General features: G+C 49.6%; 1 pseudogene; it reads left to right on the plus strand.

Annotated features, from left to right (window-relative positions):
* The first annotated feature begins 1,512 nt into the window (after positions 1-1,512).
* On the plus strand, positions 1,513-12,553 carry LOC128083640 (eosinophil peroxidase-like; annotated as a pseudogene).
* Positions 12,554-12,929: the final 376 nt, after the last annotated feature.

Below are 12,929 nucleotides of genomic sequence, written 5' to 3' on the forward strand. Positions count from 1 at the left end.
CCCCTGCAGTGAGCAGGGACACCTGCAGTGCTCAGAGCCCCATCCAGGTGAGCTGAGCTTCGGCACATTCCTGAGTTCACAAAACTTCTTTCAGAAGAACAAAGCTTGGGCTGGCTTTTTGCAGACCTCAAGAAGTGCAAGAGTTGAATATTTTTGTACAGCTCTCAATTGTGAGCTGAGTTGATGTAGGGAAGAGTAGACAGGCTGGTCTGACCTGGGCTTTTGGGACCATAGCATTAGAGAATGAGGGAGGTGGTGCGTGGCCCTGGGTAGGGCATGGGATCATCTATCCTTGAAAGCCTTCTGCTGAGGGGTCCTGTCCAAAGTCACACACTGTCCAAAGGACCAAATTGCCTCTGAAGTGGCACAGAGCCAGCGGGCCATCCTGGAGCACACCTAGAGCTGGGGGGATCGCTGCCGTCAGCTGCTGGAGGATGGAGAAGTCACTCCTGCTTTTGGCCTCATCCTAATTAATCACTGCTTAGAACTGGGAGCACAGAGCCCCTGGCCGGGATGTATGATACTTATTTTGGGTCTTCTGGCTGCTCTCGGTCCAAGTATTTGGAGTGTGGAAATATTTTTGCTCTGAGGAAATGCTGCTTGAGCTGACATTATGTTCTTGTTTCCTTACCCTTGGAGGAGCAGCACATGGTGTCTCATTTGCTGCTGAAGGTTTTGAGAGCAATTAAGTTCTGCATTGTGAAATGCAATTATCAGCACAAATATGCACTATCTTTGTCATTAGCTTCTGAAAAACCCTTACCCTCGTTCTGACCAGGGAGCTGCATGGTGCAGCAAAGTAAGCAAGAAGACTGCAAAACTCTGCCAGCTCTGCCCCTTTGCACAGGAGCAGTGCTGCAAACAGGACACATGCTTCAGGTGCAGCCTCACCTCTGGCTCACTGCAAGGTTTGCTCTTTGCTTTGCAGGTTTTCTCTAAAATGTTAGAAGACCGATGCAGTGAGTTAAAGGGCATGGCTCAGCCTGCATGGTTCAGCCTGGGGACACCAGCATGAGCAGAGCTGCTGCTGGGAGCAGGGGGACAACGCTGTGGTCCCTGAATGCCCTGTGCAGGGAGGAGTTCAGACGTTCACTGAAGCAGCCCTGGTCTCAGTCTGTGCTGCTGAACCGAGGAGTTTCTGTTATGGGATGAACACAGTGCAGCAAGCTGGAGTCCCATTTAGGAGGAAGAGCTGGTAAGCATCTCCTGTGCTTCTTCTCACCCCATCTGGCTGAAGAACATTATTCACCAGGTCCAGCAGAATCCCAGTTCCCTGTAGTGTTAGCACAGCTGGAAGACAGTGGGATTGGTCCAGCAGCTGGGTTTGCACTCAGGGAGAGGGACTTTGTGCAAGGGAAGGGCTGTCCAGTGAGCTCCCAAGAGCACAAGGGCAATTTGGGCAAGAGAAAACCCCAACCTGAGCTGCCCAGAGCTCAGGATCTGTTGCTGGAGGCTGGTGGTGGTCAGACCATCAGCCAGGTTCCTCTCCTGCTGCTTCTGCCTGCGCAGGGAAGCATAAAGCACAAGGAATGGCATTTGTGAGCCCATCCAGACCACAGAAGGGGAAAAGAGCAGGACAGGATGGGGAGCTGAGATGGGGAGTGATGAGCAGATCTCCCCTGGAGCTGACACCTCCACTCCTGAGACTTTTTCAGCCTTTAAGAGCAGTAAAGGATGACGACAGGGAGAGGAATCTACTCCCATCAGGCATCCCATGACCCCCAAACCATTGCAGGGTGCTGCCTCGTCCCGGTGGGTGTGCAGGACCATTTGTGGGGCACACAGGAGCCCCTGCTGGGAGCTGGGCTGGGCTGCGGGTGCTGCTCTGCTTTGGCCCCACCAACCCGGGGGGCAGTTCCCCATGGCTCAGATATCCCACATCAGATAACAACCTGCTGCAGATAAAAGCGTGGCCACAGAGGCACAGTGAGGACAGAAGAAGACAGCAGGTTAGAATCTGATCCGTTGCACGCTCGCTTTTGCTTTCGTGGAAGATGCTGCTGCTGCTGCATGGGAAGGCCTTGCTGGGCAGTGCACATAGTAGGGGAGCATTGCATTGGGAAGGAGCCACTTTGTGTGCTCCCCTAATGTGTTCCATCTGCACCATTCATGGTCGGATGCATGGCTTTTTGATTTTCCTCATTTCTTACCTTTCTTTGGGGGGATGAAGGCAGAAACCTGCTTCTTGGTGTTGCTGGTGATGCTCATCCTGTTCCTGGAATCTGTATCTTCTTCCTATGGTATCGTCTCTTTCTCAGGTTTTGCAGATCACGGGCCTTCATGTTCTGAGTAGGAAAAAGGATAAAGTTAAGTCTAAAAGAACCTGAACTCTTGTAAGCAGCTGAGTCCCAAACAGTGAGAAGAGTAGTCAGTTTGTATCTATAGGGCCAGCAATGCTGACACTTTCAGGTTTTTTCAGTGAATTTCCTGTCTGATTTCCTAAAACCATGCTAAAGGAGAGCTCAGATCTCAGAGCAGCTCCATCCCCAAGGTTCAGCAGTCCTCCCAGCCCAATTCAAATCAACTCCTGGTCCGTCAGAGATGACAGTTCAAAGAATATTGGGTGAATTTGGAGATTTTTGTCCCCTTTGTGTTGATTTCTGAAGGTTTCTGTTCCCCTGGAGGTGATCCCACTCAGAGAAACACTTGTAGGGGCTTCCCCCATGTTCTGTAGCTACAGCCAGCCAATGATGGGCAAGCCCCAAAGGAACTGTGTTATGTGCCCCAGAGAAACTTATTTATACACAGATGTATTGGCACTGCAATGCCAGTAGCTCTGGCCCTGGAGGTGCAAAGTGCCTCTGCAGCACAGGGAAGCACTCTCACCTCTGCTCTTTCATTTCCCCAGTGAGATTTGCCTGAGAAGCTGTCAGATGCGTTCCTGTTGAGCAGTGTGAATGAGGCCAGGCAGCTCGTGCCTACGAGGACACACGTGATGGGTGAGCATTGGGGTTGGGCACAGCTCTCGTGTGTGTTAGCCGCAGCCACACTCTGGTCTTCTCTGTCATGTTCCGGAGTTGCCACAGCCCTTCTTTAGAGTCACTGAATGGCTCAGGTTGGAAGGGACCTCAAAGCCGTTCAGCTCCCACCCCTGCCATGGGGCTGGTTGCAACCCACTAGATCAGGCTGCCCAAATCCTCGTTCATGTTGGCTTTGAACACCTCCAATCTCCCTTTCAGACACTTGCTGAGGTTTCCATTCCCTTTCTTTGCTGTCATGCTCAGAGGGAGCAAACCACTGTGGGCTGAGGTTAGAATTCTGAGGGATCTGACCAGCTTTAGCCACTGTGCTGTGAGAGCGTATGGCTTCCTACCAACCCATAAACCTCCTACTTCTGCAGCCATCCTGCAAAAGCCCCTCAGAACCTGTCCATCTGAGAGCTCTTCAGGGCTGCAGGTTAAGGTAGGGTGACATGGAGAGTTTGGAACCTCTGGATGGAAACGTGCACCTGTAGGCGTTTTTTCAGTTGGAGGCCTCAGTAGAACGAAGTTGGATTGCCTCAAGGACAATCATGAGCTCAGCCATTTTCTGGCAGATAGAACTGGGAAACCGAGGAGATTTCAGCCCTGCTGGGGCTGTCAGGAGCAGCACAGCCTCCTGCAGCCGCTGTGCAGGCTGTGAGATCACAGAATCACAGAACTGGGAATTGGAAGGGAACTCCAGAGATCATCGAGCCCAGCACTAAAATTCCCTACAGCAGGCTGCGATGGCTGCTCTGTTAGCTGTTCAAATAACACCCAGGAGCTCCGTGCTGCCTGAGCTCAGCCTGTGACCTGCAGGACCCAACCGTGACTTGAGCGCACCTCAGTCCTGTAGAAGTTGCTTTGTTCTCCCTCGCGGCACAAAGAAGAACCTGGAGAACGATGCCTTGAACCCCATAGAGCTCCTGAGATATTTCAAGCAGCCCAGGGCGGGGACACGGCTGCCATCCGGGCTGCGGATTACATGGGAACCACCCTGACCCTCCTGAAGGAAAAGCTGTGTGGGCCGTGAAAGGGGACTTCAATGTCACAGGTCAGGGCATCACTCTGCTGGGAGCAGTGCCGCTGTGGGGAGATGTGGGGATCTATGGGGCGAGGAAGGGGAAGGGGCTGAGGAGGTCCGGGATCCAATCCTGCTCACCCAACCAGAGCAGCCCGTGCCGTGCTGAGCAGCGCTGTCCCCAGGAGGTGGCAGTCCTGACCTCCTGCAGGAACATTTGCAGGCACTGGTGATGCATTCTGGAGGCTCCTTCCGTGGGGGAAGAATTGCTAACACTTGGCTGGCTGAGACTGCTAGCAATCAGCAGTGGAGATAAAAAGGAAGAAGCGAGGAAAGGAAGAAGATGGCTTAATGCTAGAAGCTCATTCCCCTTTTGCACAAGCTTGGCATCTAATTATACATCAGATGTGACCACAGCTTTAAATGCTTTTATAGTATCATAGAATCACCAAGCTTGGAAAAGAGCTCTAAGATCCCCATCCTCCCATCCGCCTGTCACCAATATTCCCACTAAACCACATCCCTCGGTGCGACATGTGAACCTTTCTTGAACACAAATGATCAATGACACGATGGAGGCGCAGACTGCCACTCCAGCGAGCATCCTCGGCACGGCTCCGAGCAGGATGACCCTAAGTGACATTCCCCTGTGCTCCTCCACGAGAGGATGGTGCTACGATAAAAGAATGTGTCAAGAGGACAAGAAGGGAAGCCCTTTTCCTGCTCTGGGAGACATCCCAAACTCAGCAGTGCCAACACGCTGATCCTCTGTGGTCACCTTGCTCCCACCAGCTCAGCTGGGGGTGATTTTCAAGACCACAGGATGTGAGCAGCAGAATAAGAAAGTAAACTGTGACTTTTCTAGCCGGTACCAAATGATCACAGGAAAGTACAACAACAGGTGAGGGGGGATGCATGGGTCATCAGTAGAAGCAAAACCATGGCCCCCAAAATGATCCGTATATAGGATGCCTTATTTAGTTTTACAACTCATACAGTTGGTTCCTCGATTCTTGAATATTTTAATTACAGCTTTGCTTCACGGGTTCTTGGTGTCATACATGAATGAACCTGTTGGCCAACAGTTCTGTGTTGGGAACTGACCCTCCAGAATAGGACATCTGTCATCAGCATCTTTCTGCTTTCTCCTGGGTTTTGGCTAGCTCTTCCCCTTTGCAGGCTGTCAATGCTCTTTTTGGCCTCCTGGCTGGGTACATGATGTGACCGCACCAGAACCCAACTGTGCCACTGGACTCATGGGCTGGCGAGACTACCTTGTGCATCTTTGGGGTATATGGAGGGATGTGACTGTTACGTGGAATGTAAAAGCTATTTCTCAGCACTTCCAGAGCTTTCGTAGTGTAGCAAAGGGAACGTTGTGCCAGACAGTGGTGTGTTTTCAAATAAACAACACGTGAGAGTTATCTATCCCTCCCCATTTACCAAGCACCTGGCAGGCAGAGCGCATCCTGTGGGCATCAGTTCCCTTGGGAGGAGGAAGGAGGTCAGACAGGAGGTCAGACAGGGGATGATCATTTCTGCCTGCCTAGGGGATGACTGAGCCCTCAGATGTAAGAAATAGAGAAAGGGCCACCTGTCTCTTTCCATTCTCAGAAGGTCATGGCTGCAGTCACGAGGAGGATCTAGATTCTGGGATAAGGATAGGTCACACCCGAGCCAGACCTAATGCCACTAATATTTTGCTGTCCTTTCATTTGCTGGTGCAGGAGAAACCCATTACTAGGAGCTTCCAACAGAGCCTTGGCCAGATGGTTGCCAGCAGACTATTGAAAATGGTGTGTTGATGCCCCATGGGTGGACAGAAAGAAAGTGTTCCTTTGGGTACCCTTTCCCACTGGTAATATTTGGGACACACTTGAAAAAAACCAGGGACAAGAGTTAGGTATTTTCAGGGCTTGAACAGATCGCAGGCTGAGGCTGCAAAACACAAGTCCAGCAATTCGTGCCTCGTGATTTTCTGTTGATGATTTTGCAGATGCATCCATTCCTACGGCCATTTTCTGACACATTCTGCTTTCATCCCCTGCAGGTTCAAAAGGTGTCAAACAAGATCGCCTGCTTCTCCCCTGGGCAGCTCAAGTTAACCAGCAGTGGTCACTCACGTTCATGCAGTGGGGTCACTTTATTGACCACCACCTGGATTTCAGTCCTGAATCCCCATCCAGAGTCACCTTCCGTGGCAAAGCACACTGTCACTCCGGCTGCGCCAAGCTGCCCCCCTGCTCTCCTGTCCAGGTACAGCCAGCCTTCCTCTTGTGGTGATGTGGGGGACAGGGTGTTGGCCGTCCAGCTGCAGATGGTGATGGCTCTCCCTGTCCCTGCCCACCAGGGCTCAGCTCCTAGAGCATCCCAAGGGGTCGGGCTGCTCTCAGGTGGCGGTGCTGAGTCCCAGGGATGCTCTCAGGTGCCAGGCACAGCCCATCTGTTCCCCCTTTTTCAGCCTTTAACCACATCTCCTTCAAGGATGTGGCTTTGCTTCAGAAGTACAACACAATGATAACATGGATGGTACCCAGTTTACAGCAGGTGGATCAGAGATGGGAGTTGGTGGGTGCTGGTGTCCCGTTGGTAGCCCAGAAAATTCATGCCCATTTGATGGTTGCTTATGGGGTGAGGAAGTGGTGAGCAGCTCTCACTAGTTGCTAAGCATTGTGCTGGGAAACGCAACAGTCACGCTGCAATCTCTGCTCTAGTAAATACACCCAAGGAAAGGATAAGACTTCACTGAGTATTTGCCCAGTGTGTGTTTGAGAACCAGGCAGCACCACAAGTTCTGGATGGCAACTGCCCACAACATAGAGTAGATGTTGACACTAGACTGCAACGTGAAATGGGAACACATGGGCTTCTTCTTCCAACATGTACTTACAGGAGGAAAAAGGGAAGGGATCCACAGGACTTTCTTTGAGAAGATTCAGGCACCTGCAGTCTTTCTTGAATATTTGGGATTTGATCTTCCAAAATCATCTCTGCTGTCAGTCTGAGCCCTCACAGCTGGGGCTTGGGATTGCTCTCCACACTGTCTACCATGAAAACTGTCTCTGAAATGGCTCCTGTTGGCTTTTCTTGTGCTGTAGCACCACAGTGCAGATTCTGCACTCCTGAGGTGATGATGAATTATTCACTTATCTTTTTGCAGATCCCACCCAACGACCCAAAGATTAAAAACACAAGAGATTGCATTCCTTTCTTCTGCTCTGCTCTTGCTTGCGACAGCAGCAGAGCCACTTGAGAGCAGATCAACATGCTCACCATCCTTCCTCGATGGCAGCATGGTGTATGGCTGTGAACAGCCTTTGGTCAGCAGGCTGAGGAATAGGAACAACCAGCTGGGCTTGTTGGCTGTTAATCAGAATTTCAGACAAGATGATGGCATATTTGCCCTCTGCCAGGATGCCCTGTCTCAAGGTCAGCTGGAAAGCCCTTGGTTTTTTTGCAGGTAGTTTGGCTGCTGACACCATGATAAATTCTGCAGAGACCAATTCCATCAGCTCTGGTTCTTTGCTTTGCTTGCATGCTTGCTGTATTTAAGTAGAAAAAAAGCAGAATGAGGTGATCTCATCACTGGCAGCATGCTGTATGGGACATCAGCACAGGCCGAAACCCATTGGCAGGGCCTTCTGCTCCATTCATGCTTTGACATCTTCTTGACCACTTTTTTCAACCCAGGCTAACATGACATGAATTGTGATTTGTGATTCTTTGTTAAACAAACTAAGATCCAGTGGTAAGCCATGGCAAGAGTGGTTTTGGCAAGGACTAATCTTTGTTGCAGCTATAACTCAAAACTAAAGAATTGCAGAGTCATTAAGGTTGGAAAGGGCTTCTCAGATCCCATCCCATCATGTCCATACGTCGCTCAGTGCCACATCTCCATGGCTCTGGAACACCTCCAGGGGCCGTGACCCCACCACTCCCTGGGCAGCACCACTCTTTTGGAGAAAAACTTTTCCTAATATCCAGCCTAATATTTCAGTGCTTTAAGCCTTTCAGACTACGCTCCTGAATGGGCCTTATAAATCTGTAGACAGAAATCAGCTGGAGATGAATTTGTCAACTCACAGCTCCGTGCAAACTCCATTGGAAAGTCAGTGTTTGTTTGGGTCTTTCCGGTTGCTGAGAGCTGAGGAAGGGGTCCACGTGCTGCTGCCCAACAGGGCTCAGCGATTTTGGACCGGAGCTCCTTTGGCAGCGCCGGCTGGGTGCCGCCTGCTGGAGGAGCCACAGTGCTCGTTTTGTCTGTCCTTCCGCAGCCGCTCACAGGCAGGCTTTGATCGTAGTGAAAGGGGCTCTGTGCTGAATGCGTGAGCAAATCCCTCTGTTCACTGCAGAACTAAATGCCACGCATTTACTCCTCTCTGAGTGCCCCTCTATTCCATCATCACCTGCTCACTCTCAGGTTTCCTGTCCTGGGTGTTTGAAGCTGGGTTTAATATTTGGTCGTGATGCTTTTGTAACTTATTCCTTCAAGCTGTGAGCTGTTTTCCTTTTATTTTAACTTTCCAACGAACTTGATCGTGACTGCCCTCTTGTTTAGTCCATGGTTTCCGCTGGTTTGAAGGACACCTTCTGACCTACAGACCTCCCTTGGCCATCTGGACATCCCTCTGCCCATTTTCACTTCTCCCTTGAGCTGTGAGTCTCTCTCTGCTATGGGAATCTGGAGGACTACTTCTAGTGATTGCCTCAAGTTGCCCCTCCTAGCCTCCAAAACAAAAAGCTTCCCCATTTCTTGGCCATCTCTGTGATGCTCAGCACAACCACATTTGTCTCGACTCAATAGTCAAGACACCCCTGCTTCAGCAGGCAATGGCTTTCCACTGGACCTCTGCAGTCCTTGGGCAGTACAAGTAAGTACTTAGGTGACTCTCGAGCAAGTGAAATGCTGGAGCTGGCGTGCAAGCACATGCTCTTTGTGCAGGAGCACAAGTGCCTGGCCGGAGAGCTGAAAAGATCGAATCCACACTGGAATGGGGAGAAGCTCTATAAGGAGGCGCAGAAGATTGTGGGTGCCATGATACAGGTATCACCATGTCACCCTCCAGCTCTGCTGCCGTGTCCTGTGGTCTCATAGGTGTCCTGTCAGGCTTTGCGAGTGAGAGGTTTCCATTGGGTGATGGGGTTTTTTTGAGTTGCATTTTTCCCTCCTTAACATCCCCAAGACACATGAAACCTCTGCTGTATGGACAAACACAACTTCCCACAGGAGTTTGTATCATCCATGTCAGCACCATAGATGTGAGCGACAGCTCTCCCATTGCTTTGATGAAGAAGCAATTAATCATTCACACTTCCTCTGTTTCCCTTTAGATTATAACCTACAGGGACTACCTGCCTCTTCTTCTGAGAAGAGATTTACAGAGATGGATTCCTTCCTACAAGGGCTACAAGGACTGGGTGGATCCTCGCATGTCCGATGTCTTCACTCTGGCCTTTCATTTTGCTCATGCTTCAATTCCCCTGTTTGTGGGCCGATTAAACAAAACTTCTGAGCCCACATATCCTGGATTGCAACCCAGCAAAACCTCTTTTGGTGTCTGGCATGTTGTGAAAGGAGGTAAGTCCTGTGTTGGAATCACTGGAAGCACAGGGTTGTTAAGGTTGGAAAAAATCATCCAGTCCAACTGCCACCTACTGCCAACATTGCCCACTAACCCGTGTAAACCATCCTGCACTTCTGGGTTGTAACTTTATTTTGTTCTGCCTTTCCTGCCCGCTCTGGATGAGCTCCTGCTTCAGCCAAACTTAAAAGCAGTTTGCATTAGTTGTATTCACTCACCTTTATCAGCAGGCAGACTTTTCCCAACACAGCTGTTCTCTGCAGTCAAATGCCACCCATCTTATTAAGGTGTATGCAGTCTGGTTGTTTAATTGCTGTAGTTTCTAAGAAGTGCAGTATTTTCTTTTTAATGTTTTATTTTCTGGAAAATGGACTCTCCTGCACTGGAAGCCTGTAATGAGCCCTAGGCCATGCTCTGCTCTCTGGAGCCTTTTCCCCATGTGCCTTCCGTCCTACATTGCTCACCAGCAGTTGTGGATTCACTGCAGCTGGCATCGACCCCTTCCTGTGGAACCTGATGGCCAGTAGGGCCCAGCTGATGACACAGACTCAGATGATGGTGGACAGGCTCTGCGATCACCTCTCTGAGCAGACTGACAGGATCGGGCTTGATTTAGCTCTTAACATGCAGTGTGGCAGAGATCATGGCCTCCCAGGTAAGCTGACTGTGGCAGAAGAGCTTCCAAAGGAAAACAAGTGAAAATCAGGCACTTGTGGAATTGAACACTGGGAAACATCTCCTTCCCGTGCTTGGCTGAAACTCCTTTCAGAAAAGCACATTGCAGGATGTGAAAAAGAAAATCCCACTCTATTTTATCTCCAAAGACTGCATCACAGGAAAAAAAAAAGAAAAAAAAAAAAAAAGAGAAAAGCATGTCAAAGCCACTCATGAGGCCCTGCAACATGAAAAACAAGTGCAGTGGCATTGCAGGATGGTCTTGAGAAACAGGTTGTTGGTACAACTGGATCGAGGGTGTGCTGTTGCCTAACAGCATTATTAGGCTGATGCAAGTGCCTGCAGCTGCTGTGCCATTGACACCCTGGGAGCTGCAATGAGATTCACTTTGAAACAGTGCTGAGGAGCTTCAGATACACGGGATTTAAGTCGAGACGGAGGCTTTGCATGAGATGCAGATGTGTGGTCAGGTGTTGCTGGGTTTGCTCTGCCTCTCTCAATTGGAGGCTTTGATTTTCCATGCTGTCTCTGGGAACACTGGTGTGCAGAATCCTGAATTTCTAGTTCTTGGGTCTGGCAGGAAGGAGAATGCATGAGTTCTCTGCTGGCTTTTCCTCTCCTTAAGCAGTCATTTGGTAAGACACAGAGAGAACTGAATTGTGCACCAATTTCTGCTGCCCTGTCCACCAGGATGCAGTCATTCCACCAGTTGAGGTCTAGCGAATTTCCAACTATTTCCAACTATTTCCAACTATTTCCAACTATTGCTGTGCACAAAAATGAGCCAGTTGACAACATCCAGTGTTCCTCTTCCACCTGTAGAAAATGGCTCTGGCGCAGCAGAAAGACAACGGCATTGACTGCAGTATAGAATAATTTAGAAAGATTTGGGAACCTACCTGCATCCAGATTTGGGAAAGAGGAAAAATCTTTCCAGGGGGTGGAAGTGTTGCTGACCTCTCTTTGCTCCGATATGCAACAGCTTGCAGGCTATGTCTCCTGGAGAAAATTCTGTGGGCTCCCCCAGCCCTGTGATGTGAAGTCACTTGGTGGAGCACTGAAGAATGACCGTGTGGCAAAGAAGTTCATGTGGCTGTATGGGACACCAAGGAACAGTGATGTTTGGGTTGGGGCACTTGCAGAGCCCTTTGTGGATGGAGGAAGGATTGGGCCTCGGCCTCTCATGGCTTGTCTCATTGGCACGCAGTTCAGCAGCACACGTGATGGGGACAGGTAAGAGAGGAGATGTCCAGTGTCTGCTGATGTGGTGTTGAATGCTTTGAGTAGCTGGAAAATTTGCCTTGGAAAAAAGAATATGTTGCTTCTAATGGGAAATAATGTTGCAGGGATCTCGAATGAGAAGAAGCCAAGAGGAAAATAATCTGCTGTGCCATTCTTATGTCTCCTGCAGGTTTTGGTGGAAGAACAGAGGGGTTTTCACTTCCCAGCAGCACTCTTCACTGGCCCAAATCTCCTTGTCACAAATAATATGTGACAACAAAGTGTCAAGAAATATCTTCCGGGCCAACAGATATCCTGACTCCTTTGTGAACTGCAGCAGGATCCCAAAGCTGGACCTCAGAGCCTGCAGGTCAAAGTGGATGGAGGAAAGTACCGAGCAAGGTGTCAGCCTCAAAGAGCAGACAGTTCCTGCCTGCGAGCAAGTGCAAATCTCTGCCATCATTAACAGCTCAGACAATCCCAGCTGAGCTCTGCCCCCACTTCCCCTGAGGATGTTAAGTCACGTTCTCCATAGGGCTGTGGCATCATCAGATTGAAGGTGTTACAAGGTGCTTCCGTAAATGCCACCCTCATAGGGCCAGAAGAAGAAAGGCTTGTTGGGCTGCAGGCAGCTGTCGGCAGGGAGGGATGTCCAGAGCAATCTGCTGCTCACTGCAAAGGCAGTGCCTGAGCTGTTGGGCCCTCCTTTCCAGCTTAACCCATGGAAATGAATCACAAAGACAGCTATGGCGTGTCCTTTTCTGCTTTGTTAACACATGGGTTTTCTTGTCCTGCAAAAGAAGCGTCTGGCGACTGATACTAAGAATGCTGAGGAGTCCCCAGAAGCCTGGATATGGGAAGATACTGAGATAGATTCTTGTAATTGTTTATTTTTCGGTGTCTATGCTTGCTCCATGTTGGCATGAAGTCTTTCTAAAGAGATGGAATCCACTGATAAGGAAACTGCATGAAAAGATATTCCAGATCTGTGCAAACTGCTCAGTATCACAAACCAACCAAACCAAACCAACTGTGTGCTTAGGCAGCGACACATGCATTGGGTTCCAGGAAGCCTTGCTGTCAAATGACAGGTTTTGAACCCTCTTTTTGCATGAAATAGCACAAAGGTTCCAATCTACATAAAAAGGTGTTGGGGCATTGGAATAGATTTGCTTTCTTTCCTTTTTTTTTTAATTTTTATTGTTTTCTGAGGAGTACACAATTTAGTTTCCAGAGAAAATATAGGCAGGCTGAAGTACAAGACAGAAGGAGACAATCTAATTTCTCCCCTCGATTCCTTTTACTAAGGGGTTCAAAACTTCTTTGTCTTTCTTCTGTAACTTGCTGTCTTAGACTATCATGGACCAATAAATTGCAACTTTGAGCTGAGACCAAAATGCTCCATGCACTTTGTAGGAGGTGCAGTAATGGGAGACAAGTGGAGGATGGTGGTGGGTTTCTTTTGGGAAT

This window comes from Tympanuchus pallidicinctus, unplaced genomic scaffold (genome assembly GCF_026119805.1).
Source record: "Tympanuchus pallidicinctus isolate F22 unplaced genomic scaffold, pur_lepc_1.0 scaffold24, whole genome shotgun sequence".
Classification (NCBI taxonomy): Eukaryota; Metazoa; Chordata; class Aves; order Galliformes; family Phasianidae; genus Tympanuchus; species Tympanuchus pallidicinctus.